Below are 5874 nucleotides of genomic sequence, written 5' to 3' on the forward strand. Positions count from 1 at the left end.
GAGTCAGTACTGACTTGATGACACCTAACAACAATTGTTTAACTGAAAATAAAGCTTTGGTTTGAGTTCATTTCCAGATCTGAAGAGTGCCTAGGGGCCATAGTCTCAGGGGTTCCAATAGTCTCTATCCGACCTGTCAGCCTGATCATTTTTATGATATTGAGTTTTGTTCCACATTTCCCCCCCACTCTGTCAGGAATTTTCTAATGTGATCCCTTTCAGAGCAATTGGTAGTGGTAACTGGGTACCATCTAGTTCTTCAGGTCTCAGGGTCATGGAGACTGATGTGTGTTCCACTAGTCCATTGGACTAATTATTTCTATGTGTCTTTGGTCTTTATTACTCTTCTCTCTTCTAGATAGAGCGAGAACAATAGTTGCACCTTAGATAGCTGTTCATGAGCTTTTTTGACCCAATTGTTATTCAACAATGTAGGATATAGAATATTGGCTTTGTGGATTATGTTATGCCAATTGACCTAGGTGTTCCCTGAGATTATGACTCTGAGCCCCCAAGTCCGGTGACTCATTCACTTAATGTTTTGGTTATGTTTAAGAAATTTTCATAGCTTTGCACCTGTATGCCCTATCACATTTCATGGATGTATTTGCATCCTAGGTAAATACTCATGTACAAATACCCTCTGTCAAATCTATATTTATTTGTGTGTGTACTCTCACTCTCCCTGCCACATCCATCTACCCATGTTGTTGTTGGGTGGGACCCGATTCGACAATGGCACTTAACAACAACATATATTTTTAGTATCAGTAGAGGTTAAACTGCTGACAACTTAGTGATAGTAGACGTAGTTGTATTTTTTCATTGTCTCTGACTCAGTAAAATTACCAATAATGATACTTTCATTCCTTGATGAAGGAGTAAAATATAGTAATTTAATTTAATCTCTATCCTTGAGTACATGTCTTTTAACATTCCATGTGAATACTGTGACAAATTGGGAAGGATGCATACAGCAATATGACAGGTGTTTTGCCAAAAGTCCCTATGTAATTGTTTGAATTATGTGTGAGGTAGCCTCTTGATTTCTGTAACCATTTTTATTTGAAAGAATACTGACAGAGAAATGATTTTTGTTTTTAAAATTTTTAGACTTGGACATTTGAAAATGCATAAAATAATTTAAAGAGAAACAACTGATGTAATTTATGCCAATGATAAAATTCCAACTTCTAAGCAAAAATTTTGAAAAACTTGTATTTGCCACTGTGAACTAATCAGTTTCCCAGCACATAAAGGTTTTTCTAGTGAGATTTATGGTGAGCTCAACAAAGGTGATTTTCTGATATTGTATAATAGTATCAACACTTACAAGATCTGCTTAACTCAGTGAACCTATATCTTCCAAATTACAATGAATGATGTAAAATCACGTAGAGATAAAAGACTGATTCAAAGTGAAAAATAAACCAATGGATTTTGGTTTTATTTTGTATTTAAAAATTTAAAACTTTTTATTTTTAAATAACTTTAGACTCTAGAAAAGCTACTAAGTAGTTCAAAGTAGTCCAGAGAACATGCCCTTCACCTAACTTCCCCTAATGGTGACATTGTATATCACCATGAGATACTGATAAAAACTGAGAAATTAACAGGACCAGTTTAAAAAATGTAATACAGTATAAGAAGATCATTGATGTAGTTTCAGATTCTATATAGCAACTAACCTTTAAGAAATGACCACTTGTTTGGGTTTTGGTATAGTATTAAAGAAGATTGTCAGTAATTATCTGAAAATCTTTACATATCTATGTGAAGATACATTTTTTTTTGGATGTCAAGCAGAATTACATATTGCAATCGGCTGAGGACAGAAGTAGGCATGAGAATCCAGCTGCTTTCTAGTAAGCCAGATACTTAATGCATTTACAAATATGTAGAACAAGGTCACTCTTCCCATTAAATATTTTCTGCTTTAAAAACTATAGTTACTGTTCATAAAAACATGCGACTTATGTTAATATATAATGCAATTATTATTATCTTATGTAAGTAGATATTTAAAATTTTCTGTTTTAATTTGGAATATGATAAATGTTGATAGTTATAATTTACATTAAAAAAAAACCTCTTTGGAATAATCAATATTGTAAAGAAACTTCAGGGAGTCCTGAGGCTAAAATATTTGAGAATTACTGCCCTAAAGCGTTCATTGTGTTTAATTAAATTATCTATCATGCATGTAGGCTAGTATTATCTATATACCATCCTTGGGAGAATTGAAAAGAAAACATCATTCACTTTACATTTAGAAGGACTGTTTTTGTCACAGAATCTTCTAGCTATTAATAAGTTAATACATGTAATTACTGAATAGTTTTTAGCAGATATGAAGCCTCTCTAGATGTAAGCTGTTATTACTGCTTTTACTAATTGTTGAAGTCATTTGACAGTTTTTTGTTTTCAAATATCACCCTTCAGTTGGTGGCTTGAGTTTCAGTGATCTTTATGGGATGTTTTCTTGTATGGAAATTTTAAACTCTAATAAGTATTCAGATTTATTAACAATAGATAACTCTTTTGTCTTGTAGAAGAAACTCTCCGTTTCCCCTGTCATAATGATATGATATCGCACTTTCCTCTGAAAGTTTCCAATTACTAACTTTCACAAACTAATGAAACCTCTGCACATGGCGGACTCTATGAATCCAGTGGGCAGTGCTGATCCTGGCGTATCATTTCATTTGCAGCATTTGGCACAGTTGTTCTTTTCTCTGCTTCCTGAGATTCTTTCTCTACTTGGCTTCTAAAGTACCTCTTACTCTTTGTTATTCTCCAACCTTGCAGGCCTCTTCCTCTCAGTTTCCTTTGCTGGTTCCCTCCTGAGTATTGGAATGACTTGGACCCCTTCTCTTTTCTATCTATACTTACTCTCTAGCTAATTGTACTCAGTCTCTTGGCTTTAAATATCATCTATTCACTGATGAAGGATCCCTGGTTGAACTGTGGTTAAAGCAATTAACTGTTAACTGGAAGGTAGATGTTTGAAAACCATTTTGGAGAAAAATGTGACAGTCTGCTTCTGTCAAGATTTACAGCCTTGAAAGCCCTATGGGGACAGTTCTACTCTGACCTGTAAAGTTTCTATGAGTCAGAATCTACTGATGACTCCCAAAGTTTACATCCTAGTCCAAACCTCTCTCCTAGATACTGAGTTTCTAATACGCATCTCAAACTATTTGACCAAAACAGAAAATTTGATTTCTCAAACCAGTTTTTTTCATGTTCCACATCTTAGTAATATGACCATTTATAATTCTGTTCAAGATGCAGCATTGGGATTTTCTTATTCTTTCTTTTATCGTAATTCATGCAAAAATTTAAGTAAATTCTGATTTTCCCTGCACACCTCCTTCAAGTGTTATTGTCTGTTACCTGAAGTATTAAAAATGTTAAGGGGACTCCAGGTTTTCTTGCCCCCAAACAGTAGGCAAAGTGAGCATTCTGAAATGTAAATAACACCACGTTACTTTCTCCACTCTTGCTTCCAGTTGCTTCCCTTTTCACTCAGGGTGAGACCTAAACTCTTTACAGACAGCAACATGATTGGACCTTTCCAACTTCATTTCCAACTCTCTACTGTCTACGTTGGAGTCCTGGTATGACTTTGTGGGATAATGCACTGGACCACAACTGCTCCTTGGAAACCCTATACAGGGTCGCTATGAGTCAGAACCAACTCAATGGCACTTAACAACATTGCTCACTTTACTTGAGCCACAATCGCCTCCTTGCTTTTCACCAACTTGCCAAGAACATTAGCAGCACCCAGCTTCAAGTAGTAATACTGTTCAGGCCTGTGTCTCACCTGCAGGATTTTAATTTCCCTTTATCTTGTAGGAGGTGTTGGTGGTTCAGTAGTAGAATTTGCGCTTTCCACGTTTAGGGTGGATTTGGCTGGTATTGGCTCCTGTCTATCGTTGATCAGGTGGTATCATAGCTCATGTTGGTTCTTGCTCAGTGAGTGGACCTGCAGAGGATATGGTTGTGGCTGGATTGTATGGGTGCAGTTGCTGTCTACTGTTGTAGTGATTGTTAGGTGCCATCGAGTCAGTGCCGACTCATAGCGACCCTATGTATAACAGAATGAAACACTGCCCAGTCCTGGGCCAATCTCATAATTGTTGCCACGCTTGAGCCCATTGATGCTGCTGCCATTTTGCCAATTCATCTCTACAGGGGTGGTGTGGGGCGGTCTTTCGCTTTTTCTCTGACCCTCCACTTTGCCAAACATGATATCCCTTTCCAGCAACTGGTCACTCCTGACAATATGTCTGAAGTATGAGAGACAAAGTTTGGCCATCCTGGCCTCCAAGGAACACTCTGGCTGCACTTCTTCCAACACAGATCTATTGGTTCTTTTGGCAGCCCATGGCACTTTCAATATTCTCCTCCAACAACACCATAACTCAAAAGCATCAATTCTTCTGTGGTCTTCCTTAGTCATTGTCCAACTTTCACATGCATATGAGGTTACTGAAAATACCATGACTTGGGTCAGGCGCATCTTAGTCCTCAAGTTGACATCTTTGCTCTTCAACACTTCCAAAAGATCTTGTGCAGCAGGTTTGCCTAATGTAATACATTATTTGATTTCTTGACTTCCATGAGTGCTGATAGTTGATGCAAGAAGGATGAAGTCCTTGACAACCCCTCCTATGTCTTTGATCTTCATCCGTAAGTATTTTAAGTCCTCTTTGCAAGCAAGGTTGTATCATCTGCACATTGCATTTATTCATGAGTCTTCCTCCAATTCTGATGCCACATTCATCTTCATAAAATCCAGATTCTCAGAATATTGATCCCATCCAATGGTTGACAAGGTCTTCCAAATTTCTTGCCATAGATGAGTGAGCACATCCAGTGCTGCATCAATTTGTTTTCCATCATTTTCTGGAGTCTTGTCTTTCACCAATGCCTTCAGTGTAGCTTAGACTTTTTCCTTCAGTACCATTGGCTTTTGACCATATATTATGTCTTGAAATGGTTAAACACTGACCATGATTTTTGGTACAGTGACTCTGTATATACCTACACTCTTCTATGGATGCTTTCTGCATCATCCAAAATTTTGCCCATAGGATTATTCAATATTGCAAGGCAGGCCTTGAATTTTTCTTCAGCTCTTTCAGTTTGATAAATGTTGAGCGTATTCTACCCTTTTGATTTTTAAACTCCAGGCTTAAACACACTTCATTACCAAACTTACTTTGTCTTTTAGAGCTGCCGTTGACATTTTCTGTTCAGTTTTTTTACTTTATCATTTCTTCAAATTGCTTTAGCATCTCTATGCTGAAGATCACATTTCAGTCTCTTCTGATATCCATTTTGATCTTTTCTTTCTTTCATATGTTTATAATGATCTGTTGCTTTCTTTCTTCTTGTATGATGTTCTTGATGTCATCTATTCTTGAAATGAAAGATTAACTACTCCCTCCTTTTAGCTACACATCTTTTACAACTTCAGTTTTGAAAATCACAATTAATCCTGCTAACAATTACTTACAATTGAATCATAAAACCCTATCCACATCATTCTCCAGCCCCTTTCAACAGACACATCTGGAAAAGAGGAAAACTATTCAGTGGGGATTCTACCTTATTCCCCTCATTCTGAAACTAAACACACACATTACAGCATGTAAGCTATTCACTTCATGCCTTTATGGTCCCCCAACTTTTGATAGCCAGTGTCTAAATTCCCCATCCCTATCAACCCAGAACACTTAATTGTACTCATGAGGAATCTGTATCTGGACCAAGAAGCAGTTGTTCGAACAGAACATGGGAACACTGAATGGTTTAAAATTAAGCAAGGTATGCGACAAGGTTGTATTCTTTCACCATACTTAT

The 5874-nt window shown here is 36.9% G+C and overlaps 1 protein-coding gene across 1 annotated transcript in view; it reads left to right on the plus strand.

Moving 5' to 3' along the window:
- Nucleotides 1-5874, plus strand: part of SH2D4B (SH2 domain containing 4B) — a 171550-nt gene that overhangs the window by 30942 nt on the left and 134734 nt on the right. The window lies entirely within an intron of this gene.

Source organism: Chrysochloris asiatica, unplaced genomic scaffold, assembly GCF_000296735.1.
Source record: "Chrysochloris asiatica unplaced genomic scaffold, ChrAsi1.0 scaffold00357, whole genome shotgun sequence".
Classification (NCBI taxonomy): Eukaryota; Metazoa; Chordata; class Mammalia; order Afrosoricida; family Chrysochloridae; genus Chrysochloris; species Chrysochloris asiatica.